The 13091-nt window shown below is 48.1% G+C and overlaps 1 protein-coding gene across 1 annotated transcript in view; it reads left to right on the top strand.

Moving 5' to 3' along the window:
* Positions 1-13091, top strand: part of TPH2 (tryptophan hydroxylase 2) — a 101018-nt gene that overhangs the window by 10984 nt on the left and 76943 nt on the right. The window lies entirely within an intron of this gene.

Below are 13091 nucleotides of genomic sequence, written 5' to 3'. Positions count from 1 at the left end.
CCGTGACAGGGTACTGCGGCAGGCGATGATGTAGTGTGTTGACGGCAGGCCTTGTCTAGAAAAATGCAGTGAACGTTAGGCCTCTATGTATTCTGCTCACACCAATAAAACTTGTGGCCCATCATGGTGCTGCCTTTACTTTGTCTGGGATGTGATCAGCTACATAAATCTTGTCATCAGGACAAAATATAAATCCATCCCTGGCAGGAAAGATTCTTTCTTATTCTAGTTGAGACTAGGTGAGAAACTCAACTGTCCTGTGGGGCAGGTTTGTCCTTGGTGAGAATTTAGGACATTACATGTGTTATACAAGGTATCAGTGTTTCCTTCCTTCCCTGTCTCTCTGCCTGCGTCCCTGCCATCTTCCTCCCTCCCTCCCTCCCATCCTCCTCTTTCCCTCCCTTTTCTCCTCCTTCCCTCCCTCCCTCCTTCTCTCCCTTTACTTCTTCCTCCCTCCCTTTCTCCCTCCCTCCCTCCTTTCTTCTCTCTCTCTCTCTCTCTCTCTCTCTCTCTCTTTCTTTCTTTCTTCTTTCTTCAGGAAATATGACACACAGGTGCTTAAGGCAAAAATGAGAGGATATCATGTCACACCTCCGATTGGGCCAGTTATTTACTCATTCCTAATTTTCCTGGATCTCTGGGGCTCTTACTTTCCTCCTACCAAACCCCCTGCATCTTTCATTCTTCCCCTACTGTGTTTCTAATCCTGAAAACCAGGACTACTTGGCACATGCTTTTCCACATGTGTCTTCTCCGTTCTCATCTCTTCTCTTCCACACAGCTTCTTGACCCTTTTTAAACTACTGTGACCTTCTACCCTCTCGCAATGTCAGTGTGCTGATGGCTTGTCCAGGCTCAAGCCCATCCTCCTGTGCCCTAAATCCTCAGCACTGTCACTCTCTAACCTTGCCTTCCAGTGTTTCCCCGTCAGGTTGCAAAGACAGCAGGCTGATGGTGATGCTCACTTCTTCACATCAGGCCCTGATCAGTGGTTGTGAGTGTTAAGATGAGCCCCCACCCAGCTGGCATGGCTCAGTGGTTGAGCATTGACCTGTGAACCAGGAGGTCACCAGATTCAAGTCCCAGTAGGGACACATGTCTGGATTTCGGGCTGGATTCCCAATGTGGGGTGTGCAGAAGGTAGTTGATTATTAATTCTCTTCACCATTGATGTTTCTATCTCTCTCTCTTCCTTCCTCTCTGAAATCAATAAAAAAAATATTTAAAAAAGAGAAAGACTTCTCTTGGTTCACAGACCCTGCCTGTGGAATGAGGCCATGCCCTCAGAGGTGGGTCCTTAGAAAGGGGTGGGCGGGACGTGCCTTTGTGACCTGTGGGGACACGGTCAAAGCTCAGGGCTTGGCAGAGCCTTTTCCTTTAGATAAAAGATAAATACAAATGTATTTTATATGCAGTATATTACATATACTGTGGCATATAAAGGGGTTTGATAGCATAGTGATCAAGGAGCTAGCTCAGATGTCATCTATTTCTTCTTGACAGAGCCCAAGCTGGACAAAGGCGAGCTGGCATTGTGATAACACTAATAGAATTGATGTACATGAGTCAACCAGTTTTAAGAAGCATTGCTATGGGGAGTCCTTCGGTGTTAAAGGAAACGTCTTTACATAGAGAGGAGAGGAAATGGGCACATAGTAGAAACGATGGAGGGCGAGGCTCTCAAAGTTTCCACACGTTTGCCTTTGCCAGTTTCCCTTAGCGTAAGAGGGACACGGAGAGGTGGCGTTTATGGGAAACAAGTCAAAACTGGAGGCTGGACATGGTGGAGATTTTATACAAAGGCGGGCTGGCTGGGGCCCGAGGAGCCGCAGTGTTCCAGGGCGTGGCCCCAGTTTGCAGAGTGGGACTGTGCTCAGGGTCCAGGCCTGATTCTCCGTAACTTGAAGATTCAGGCGGCCGAGGCAGGCAGGACACCGGCGAGTCATCACTTTACCGGGCAAAGCTATTCTCATAGGTCTCAAGCATGCTCCAGGTTGTCATGACGCCAGAGGCCACGTTATAACCTGCAGGCTCTTTTGTGGAGATACAGTCAAAGCAGAGGCTATTGAAGAGAGTTTGGGATCCAAGACCATTGCAGCCCTCTCCCCTGGACAGTGCTGAGTCAGGCCGAGTGCCCAGAATAACAGGATGAAAAACTGGGCCATCGGAGCCAGACTGTCTGGGGCATGCATCCTGTCTCCACTGCTTCCTCCTGGGGGGACCAGCATCACCGTGCCCCAGTTTCTTCCTCGGGGAAGAGTATCTAACAACAGAACCCATCTCTCGGGGCTGTTGTAAGGACTATGAACGAGAACCCATGGCTGTGCTTTGCACGGTGCCCAGCACGTGATTTGTGATCATAGCTATCAGTTATTATGTCAGCCTCCCCTTTCCCTGTGCACAGACTGCCTTCAGTTTCCAGGTGACCTATTGTTTAATTCTTCAGCTGTGCTAACACCATTGTTTTTGCTGCCACCTTAACAAACACTGCAGTTCAAGTGTCCCTGGAAGTATTCCCGGGAGTAAAACTCCTTCGGTTTCCCACTTAAAGACTGCTGTATACACCGATGCATTTTGTGCTGACCAGCATCCTTCTCGGTGGAGAGATTTCATAGAGAGCAATTACGTTCCCGTTTGTGCGCGTGTGTGTGCGTGTGTGTGTGTGTGTGTGTGTGTGTGTGTGTGTGTGTGTGTGTGAAGCTGCAAATACTGATAACAGATGGCCAGTTGCCTCGGGAGCTGCTTGCTGTGGACAGAGTGAGGAAGGTGCCCAGGGAGGGCTTCAATCAGGGGCTTGTGGGATGTGGAGAGAAAGAGGTCATTGCTTAGTGTCTGTCACGCCATCACTGCTGTGGCTTCTACGGGTATGAGTTTGAGGATGGGTAAGGGCTAGCCATTTGTGTGTGTGTAAACACATGTGTGTTTCTGTGCAAATACATGCGTGTTTGCAAGCTGAAGGCAGGGCTCAGGCTTGTGTTATGGTGATGGTGGGGGTGGGGCACAGGTACTCGCGAGTCCCTAGTGAGGCCTGGGCCATTGTCTCCAGCTTGCCACGTGGTCAGCGAGGTTTGCTTTTTATTTTTTATTTTTATTTTTATTTTATTGATTCTTTACAGAGAGAAAGGGAAAGGGAGAAAGAACCAGAAACATTGATGAGAGAGAAACATCAATCAGCTGCCTCCTGCAAACCCCCCACTGGGGATGTGCCCACAACCAAGGTACATGCCCTTGACCGGAGTCGAACCTGGGACACCTGAGTCTGGAGGCCAACGCTCTATCCACTGAGCCAAACCGGTTAGGGTGAGGTTTGCTTTTATTTGACAAAAAGTAAAGCTACAGTTTCTGGTTGAAATAGATCTTTTTTTCTAGTGCTAATGGCCTTCTGAGTGAGCAAAGGAAAAAATGTCAATACAATAATTACTTAAAATAAGGGCGTTTGAGTGGCTTCTGGTCCAGTGCTGTGATCTGATTTCCAAGCCAAAGCTTGAACCACCGGTCTGAGAAGCAGGTCATGTGAGATTGGGTGATGCCGAAAACACCCAGGGAGTGGGGTCCCTGCAAACATAGTTTGGTGATAAAATTAGAGACCGTTCTGACATGGGGAGACCAATTCTATTTCCTGTGGATAGTTGGTCAAGGCTTTCAGGACACGGAGAAGAAGTCAAATACCTGGTCGGAAATAGAGGCAAAGACGAAGCGGAGCTGGTGTGGGGGTGCCGCAGGGACTGGCAGGATGTGGTCTGAGGGGGGCACAGGGAAGGGGAAGGAAAAGAGATGAGGTACCAACTAGTATCTATTGAAACATGGCCGGGAAGCCCTCCGGGGCATTTGTGTGGAATACTGTATTTCCTGTGATCGTCTTGAAAGGATAAAGCAGGGGGGAAGACTCAACACATGCAGAGGAAAATGAAACAATTCCCCTCTATGATGAGAACACAGCAGGCCTGAAGTCTGTATAACCAGGAGCCTGAGAGAGGAGAGGGCCCGGGGACCGTGTCAGCACGCTGAGAATTGTCCATAGGTGCCACTCAGGTGCCTTCCTGATTGACAGCGCTGCCAGGAACCATGATTGATTACCCAGAGGCCCACTGCCGCCTGCAGGCATGCCTGAGCGCGGTAGCCACGAGTGTCAGGAAGACCTCGCTGCCTCCCCAATAACCGCGAGGAAGCATTCATTAGTGCAAATAGCAGTCTCCATAGAAGACCCGCGAAGGAAGGTCCTGGAGTGGCAGGGCACTGTTTTAACGTCATGGGTAATGGATGCGGGTCGCAGCCTGTCCTCCCCAGCCCAAAGGAAAGAGATTCTAGTGTAAACAAGCACAAAGGCCCCTGGGATGAGCTATGTGAAGTACATACAGACCTGCGGTCACCGGCAGTGCAGTGTGTGGGGGGCAGACGGCATGCGGAGGACGGGAGAAGGATAACTGTGCTGTTGTAGCTATAAGGTTTGTGTGATGCTCTCCCAGTTTCTGTCATTGGCATCTTCCTGTGTTAAGCTTGACATTAGCTTTCCTGCATTTCTGTGGGCTTTGCAATTGCTATATTGTTGGAGGAAAAATGAGTAATACCGTTTTTTTTGTGTTTTTTTTTTTTTTTTTTTTCTGGTTGACTAGAAATAAACAGATTTTTCTTTGAGGGCTATTATAATGATTATTCCCCAACAATATGCATGCATATTTAATTTAATTATATTAGTGGTGTTGGGGGGAGGGCGGTAGTTATTTCAATCTATCGTACTCTCCTGGAAAGAGGCCCCGAGCTCTGACTTTAATATGCCCTCTTGTTTGCCTAAGTTGATTTTGAATATTACAGTGATTGTGTTTGGTTACGAATGTGCTTTCTCCTGGCTGAAATTAAGGCGGTACATGAACCTCCCAATTTTCTCGTGGGGCTGCCTCCTTTGTGCTTTCCTTATTTATTTATTTTGTGTTAGTCCGTGGAATCTGAAATGCAAATAAGTAGAAGCAAATGTCAGTGGGTAAGGTAAACAGGGGAGTTTCTACATGTCATAATGTGCTTTAATTAAAGTTGGAAAATTCCCCAGTTTTCCAAGGAAACTCATTTGATTTCAGTCCCAGGGATCTACCCTTCCTGGTTTGGCTCAGTGGATTGAGCATCAGTCCACAGACTAAAGTAGGGGTGTCGAACTCAATCAGAGAAGGGGCCAAAATCTAAAATCCAGCCTAAATCGCGGGCCGAATGGGTTACTGAACAGTCATAAACTGACAATGTCATAAACTGACAGCAGAGTGCAGTGATGACAGCGCGGTGCGGGCCACATTGCAAGGCCTGGAGGGCTGGATTTGGCCCGCGGGCCGTGTGTTTGACACATGTGGACTAAAGGGTCCTGGGTTCAATTCTGGTCAGGGCATGGACCTCAGTTACAGGCTTGATCCTCAGCACTGGTTGGGCACATGTGGGAGGCAATTGATGTGTCTTTCACATGGATGTTTCTCTCTCTCTCCCGTCCACTCTCTCTAAAAGTCAATGGAGCCCACTGGCATGGTTCAGTGGTTGAATGCCGACCTATGAACCTGGAGGTCATGGTTCAATTCCTGGTCAGGACACATGCTCCACCTCCAGTGTGGGGTGTGCAGGAGGCAGCCAATCAATGATTCTCTCTCATCATTAATGTTTATCTCTCTCTCCCCTTACCTTTATCTCTGAAATCAATAAAAAAATATATTTTAAAAAAAGGTCAATGGAAAAATATCCTCAGGTGAGGATTAACAAAAAAACAAAACAGAAGAAAAAACAAATCCAGGGATCCAAATGGTTCCTTGACATCTCTCAGCCTCAGTAAAATAAAGGTAGCAGTATCTCTCCGCCTGTCCCCTGGGAGCATTTTAAGGATTAAATGAAATCAGTGGAGCATTGCCATGCAATGTACTTTACTATTAACTTTATCAAAACAATAATCACCACCTCCAGACCAAAAGTCTGGGGTTTACTCAGACCCCTGACCTGCTTGTAAGGCTTCAGTTAGTTTCTCCAATTTCTCTTTCAATCTGAGAGGCTGTGTGGGGAGTAATTAAGAGTTGTAGAAGTTACAGCTGAACTGCCTGGGGTGAACTCCAGTTTCATCACTGCTGGCCAAGGGACACCTGCAAGTTATTTGTCCTCTGTGCACATGAAATGCTATTTTAAGTGTCTGCTAATCTGTAATAATAAAAGTATAATGTGCGGATTAGACCGGACAGTCATCACCTCCAGACATCCTTCCAGATGAAGCTGCTGTGGTGGTGGTGGTGGTGGTGGTGGGGGGTTCGAGGCAGAGACAGTTAGGGCTGATCAGGCAGGCAGGCTAGTGGTTAGGAGCCAGGGGTGCCAGATTGAGAAAGGGATGTCCAACTGCCAGGTTAGGCCCAATTCCATGGCAGTTGGACATCCCCCGAGGGGTCCTGGATTGTGAGAGGGTGCAGGATGGGCTAAAGGCCCCCCACCCCCGTGCACGTATTTTGTGCACCAGGCCTCTAGTATTTTTATAACATTTGTTGCCTCACTTCAACTGATCTCGCCTTTTCCCTCTACCACCTCCCAATCTTTTTATTACCTTTGATTACCCTTCTCCACCACCTTGGCCAAGACTTTCTATAAGCGCTGATGTCTGTCTGGTTATTATACTCTATTATTTACCACTGTGTAACAAACTACCCCTACATTGAGCAGTTTAAAACAGCAAATACTTATTATCTCACCAAGTTTCTCAGGGTCAGGAATTGGGGAGCAGCTGGGCTGGGTGGCTCTGGGGCAGGGTTTCCCAGGAGGCTGGAGTCAGAGTGCGGCCCCGTGTTAAACACATTGCTTATGTTCTCTTGCTTAACCTCACAGAAGCAGTCACGTGAGGGCTGGGCTGGGGCTGGGAGACGTTTCCAACTTGGGCACGCACATGGCTGTGGCAGAGGCCACAGTTTCTGGCAAAGTGGGCTTCTCCACAGGGGCTGCCTGAGTGCCCTCAACTCAAGTGATCCAAAGAGATCCAGGAAGAATCCATCTATCCTCAGAAGTGATATGCCATCACTCCTGATGAATTCTATTGGTTTCATAGCCCAGCCCTGCTCTACTGTGTGAGGGGACTGCACCTGGGCATGGATACCAGCAGGTGGGGCTCACTGGGGACTGGTGAGGACATACATTTAATTTGTGTTCGATATTGTTTCTTTAAGACTTTCCCTAAATTGCTTTTCCACAATGGGTGCTCATGCTCTGCCTATAGAACTAATCTACAGAAGGCAGGAGTAGCATGGTGGAGCAGAAAATGGAGCAGAATGAATAAGCATTGGAACTAGACAGAACAGGGTTTGAATTTCTGTTCCCCTCACAAGTTCTGCTGCCAGGAGCCCGTAGTAGTCGGCAAACTGCAGCTCAAGAGCCACATGAGGCTCTTTGCCCCCTTGAGTGTGGCTCTTCCACAAAATACCATGTGCAGGCGCGCACATACAGTGCGATTGAAACTTCGTGGCCCATGCGTAGATGTCGGTTTTTGGCCTGGGCAAGTCTATTTTGAAGAAGTGGTTCAAACGCCGAGCCACACTCAAGGGGCCAAAGAGCCCATGTGGCTTGAGAGCCTCGGTTTGCCGACCACTGAACTAGTCTCTCTGGGTCTCAGCTCTCTCATCTTAATGTGTACCTGGTATCACTGAGAGGATTAGCAACGATTGCAGAGCCCAGATTCGGACTGGTGCAAGCCGGTGTGGAATCTATGATAATGTGATTATCATCATCACGGTTAAGTTGCTAATGGTTCCTTAGTTCCATATAACCATTTGTTAAGCTCATTTAAGTAAAGGACTTTAAGGAGTGAACAAATTAAGGAATTTTTGGCTCCATGGTGGGCTGGGTTAAGAAGGAGCTTTTCAAAAAATCGGTGTGTGTGTGTGTGTGTGTGTGTGTGTGTGTTGCACTTGCAGTTTCATGTAACTCACGCACACAGCTTGCTTCTTCAGCCTGAGAGTCACCGTCTGCAAGGCCTTCCCAGGCCAGTGAGTCTCAGCTACGGTTGGAGGGTCCGGGTGGGGGCTGCGCTGTGCGGGCAGCACCGTGAATGGCTGATGGTGGTAGAGATGTTCACCGTACGTGGATCCCTCAGCTGGCTTATTTGGGTGGCTTCCTTTAGTTAAATTCTGGCCCCATGCTGGCCCCATGTCAAACACATGGCTTATGTTCTCTCGCTGAACCTCACAGTTAGCCTCGGAGACAGGCGGCATTACTGCGCTTGGTTGGAAGGTGAGGAAACTGAGGTTCAGCGACATTGAGAGACTTGCAAAAGGTGACACAGCTGATTGCCATCCACATAGACACCGTTTTTATTGCTTTAATTCCTCTGAAATTGAGCAGTAAATCGAACACTAGAACCAAAGCAAATATCTATAGCTCTATCTAGGTTTATTTCCCAGATGACCAGAACAGTTTCGGAATAGGGTCGCTCTCAGAGGTGTCCCGTGTGCCTCTCTGATGGAATCTAAACCTCTCCTTAGCGCAATAAGCCAGATTTTTTTTGCTTTTTTTTTTTTTTTTGGAAGTGGCTGTAACACTTCACTTGCCATACGTGTTTTCATACACAAGTTGAAAATCACACTGAAACCACTAAGCAAGTGACTTGGGATTTTAAAAAGTCATGCTCTTCACAGAAGTCCCAGCATATTTGAAATGCATCGTCCTTGTATGTATTTGACACACTTCAGATTTTATGCAGCCAGGACGCAAAGCAGCCTGTCTGGCTCCGCGGCGGCGTGCTGTCTGTCGTGGGGCGCGCGGGACACCTGCCTGGCGCTGGCCGGCGGCCCCACCCCCTCGCCCTGTGCAGTGATTGCGCTCCCCTCTCAGGCCTGTGCCCCCCGCCTGTGGGAAGCCTGACCCTCGTGGGGTAGCTCATGGATGGAAATAAACACAGCTGGGCTGAGGCTTGAAAAACAATGTTCGAGATTTGTCTTTCTCTGGCTTTTTCTAGTTGCTAGCCTATTTATGTCTTGATTTTTTGATTGACAAAATTGCACCCTTTGAGATTCATTTGCTCTGGGGGTAGGTACACAGCTAAACAGAGACTAAAACAAAACAGCCCCAAATGGAGCCGAGCGTACTGAAAAGTGCAATCACCAGCCCAGCAGGCACATTCAATTTGGGTGAGCTCGTGAATATTCCACTCAGTGCCATTACACAGGGAGCTTTCTCTCATTCTACAGGGAATGGGGATGAGATTCTAACCTCCTCTCCCCATCAAAGCAGAGAAGGACATTTCCCCCTGCTATCCTCCTTCCTCTACCCACAGCCCCAAATACCACATCCTGTCCTAGCAAAGCCCTCTGGGGCCGAGATTCAGTCATATGCCATGCATTTTAAGATGCTGGATAGACACAAATTATGGAACGGATGAGCCTTGGAATAAACGTTTTAGGCTTCTAAGCCTGCACCTCACTTCTCAGCAGGTCTTCTCGGTTTCCGCTTTTCCTTAGATGACTCAGCAGGAGTGGGCCAAAGGCTGACAAAGGAAAGGAGGGAGGTGGGGGATCAGAGACAAAGGTAGGCTCCCTCCAGTAGAAGTGTTGGGCAGATATCGGGTAGAGCTCTTTGCTGTTCTGCCTCTGACCTCCCCATGCCCAGAGTTAAAACAACTCTCACATGCCCTTGCCAGTTTAGCTCAGGGGATAGAGCCTATGGACTCAAGGGTCCTGGGTTCGATTCCGGTCAAGGCACATCCCCAGTGGGGGGGGTGTGGGAGGCAGCTGAATGGACGTTTCTCTCTCATCGATGTTTCTGACTCTCTATCTCCTTTCCTCTCTGAAAAAAAAATTATATATATATATATATATATATATATATATATATATATATATATATATATATATATATAAACAAAACAAAACAAAAAACAACTCTCACAGCCGAAAGGTTTTCTTGGGTGAGGGGGTCTGGAGCCCTCTGCTGGCAGAAAGGACCAGGTGCTGAGGCCTGCGGACTGAACCAGCAGCCGCAGGGCACCACGGACAGGCAGTGTGTGCCTTGTGCTGGCGTTGACGGGTGCTTTCACAGGTTAGGTTTTGGGGAGGAAAGATGTAAGTTCTGGAAGAATTTACGTTGGCTACAGAGGAGGAGGGTGGGCGGGAGAGATCGAAGCGGGGCATGGCCTGTACCAAGGGAACATTTGCCACTTCTGATGGGTGGTAGGCAGCAGTCCTGGCCATTCACCCGCAAGCAGGTCTGGCGTCAGGTGGGCGGCTAATAGATGGCCTGGAGGGTGACGCAGAACTCCCACAGACATTCAGGAGTGCGAGCAGCCTTGTTAGTTGTTCCACAGCTACTAACTGGTTAACAATTCTTTGTTTCTCTTACGCTCGGCCTTTGCTGTAATTTGATGTGGGATGCCTCAGACTTTTCTCTGGTTCCCAGTTCTGTGCAGAGTGGGGCTCCCCAGCTCCCAGGGAGCTTCTGTTTGGGCTGCAGGATTACCATTCACGGCAGAGTTTTTTCTGGGAGGCATTTGCAATTATTGCGACTTGCAGAAAAATAACTGGGGTGGCTCCACCTCTGCACCTTCCCAGAAATTTTCGTTGACCTTAGCATTTCTCATTTCATGAGAGAAGAGGCATGATTTATGGGCCCTGCTTGGCTTCAGAATGTAGCTTAAAGGAATACATTACTAGCAGGAGTCCTGAGTGCCACATTACCTATTTTTAGATAGGCGAATCTTAATTGGAAACAAAACAAATAGAAGGCAGAGGAAGAACGGAAGGGGAAAGTTATGCTTTCTTCACAGGGGGGGGAAAAAAAAAAACAACTTAAGGGGGGTGGGGCGTGGTTGCAAGTTTTTATCCTTAAGGACACGTTCCTCATCAGTTTCATTGGCAGTTGGTCACCTTGATGAATTGTGGGCTCTTTTGTGCTGTGGGTCCAGGGTTTCATTTTTTATCTTCTCTGTCTTTTTTGAGAAGAGGCACCTTCGAAGGCAAATATGTTTTCTTCTCCACCGAGCTAATTTTATCCCATTTCATTATCCTCCATTGATTTGCTTTCCCGGGTTTTGAATGAAGCTGAGATATATGTGGCTGTTTGGGTACTTTGTGACTCCTGCGCAAACACTAGCTGCGGATACTTTAATTTCTCTGAAATGGAGCGGTAAATTGAAAAGTAGAACAAACCCAAATAGTTGTCGCGCCGGGGTCATTTCCCAGGCGGCTGGAATATTTCCGGAGCAGGTCACATCAGGGGTTTTCTAAGAGAACCTAAATACCGTCTCTGCCCAAGGCCACACCCTTTCTTCCTCAAAAACAAAAACAGAAACACAAATAAATAAATAAATAAATAAATAACTCAGCCCTAGCAACTTCGTTTTTCGACACAGGTGGAATCAATCAAGTTGAAAACAAGAGCCACAGGATTAAAATGGCTTGGGTTTTTAAAAAGTTATTCTGCTCCACAGAATTCTCAGTGCACGCGAGTTCTTGCAAGCGTTTAAAAGATCGGGCTGTATGGGGGAACCATGTTCATGCCAGTGTTTCTCTCTACCCGAGGTTCGGCTCAATGCTGGGAAGGAAGGGAGCCTGAGAGTCGCAAAGAAAAACAAAAGGGAAAATTGGTTTGGAAAACGTTTCTCCTTTTCCTGTTGGGGGCCTGATGGGTTTGTTAGATTGCATAAATGCCTCAGTGGGGTGTTGTCTGCTGACAGCATGGCTCCCACAGCTGTGAGAAACACGAACACAGGAAGGCTGGGTATTACTGGGTATTACTGACAAGGCCAGAAGTGGCACCGAGTTCTAACGTTCCACAGGGAACGAGGGGCGAGTATTTTTATGGTCCAATGATTCCCACGAACGTGAAAGATTGAAATTACTTCCACAAGTCCTGGCCAAGAGCTGAGTGGATTTACCCGAAAGACTGCTGCTTTGTCATCTCCAGACCTATTTCTGGCCCTGCAGGGAAGTGGTGAAACTGTATTCATTTCCGTACCCCCGGAGGAAGAGAGACCGGACTATACGGAGCACCCATTAGCTACGAGGCGTTGGCCCAGGCGCTTCCCTGAGGACATGTCTTTGGCTCGTCTCAGTGCTGTGCAGTTGTCTCATTCCCCTCTTGTTTCAAATGAGGCAGCCGAGGCCAAACTCAACGTGGGATGCTATTAGGGACTGAGTCCCTCGAAGGGAGGTGCATTGGTTGAGTGGGACCTTTAGAGCTAGCCTTCCTAAATCTGAGTCCTTGCTATGCCCGTTACTAGCTGATTGATCTTGGGAAGATCACCAAGCCTCAGTTCCCCAACCATAAAATGGGGAAACACACAGTCATTTAATCAGCCTAGGAGGTGAGCGGCATATGACATAATCCATGTCATGTGCTATTCTGTGGTTGTAATTGTTATAGTAAAATGAGTGAGTGGACGTCATTATGAGGCTATAAACTGTAGAATAACGGCATTCCCACGTCCACCCCTGAGAGAGGTGGGGCCCAGGGGTTGGTCACACTCCGTCCCTGTGTGTCCAGATGCAAAATGTGTGGGATTGAACGTGGGCTCTGGGAGCCCCTCGCCCGGGTCTCTGCATCCTCGTGGCCTGAGGCTGTTGACTGCTATCGAATTTAAGCTCTTTTCTGGCTGGCCTTCTTTGAGGTTGGTGAGCGTGCGCATTTTAATGGCTGTTTGACCCATTGTTGTTGCTGTTGATGTTTAATTTCATGGTAGTTTTGGCAGGAGAAAATCACTCCTCTGGGATGTGCGGAGGGCTTTCTGCAAGGAGAGAAAATGGCGGGAAGCCCTATCCCGGGGCGCAGGATAAATAAAAACAAATAATTTCCTGGAGTTAAAACTGCTCTCTCCCTGAGGCTCCCCGGGTACAGTAGTTTGTTTTCATTATGTCTCTTACAAAGGCGGCACCGAAATTAACCATAGGAACAAAACAGACGCACATTTTTTGCTTTCTAACATTGGAAAGTTCCTCAGGGCCCATAGACTCATTTAGGAAAATTCATGGGCACAAAACTCATTTGCAAAAGCAAATAAAATATGTGATCACAAATGCTCTTTCCCTGGCTGGCCTTGGGGACCCGCGGAAAATGGATACGTGCCTTGGTGGTTACTCACGTAGCTGAGCTGAGCAGGCCACCAG

This window comes from Pipistrellus hanaki (assembly GCF_964339955.1).
Source record: "Pipistrellus hanaki genome assembly, chromosome: 3".
Lineage (NCBI taxonomy): Eukaryota > Metazoa > Chordata > Mammalia > Chiroptera > Vespertilionidae > Pipistrellus > Pipistrellus hanaki.
Note: the sequence above shows the minus strand (reverse complement) of the source record. Positions and strands in the feature narration are given on the sequence as shown.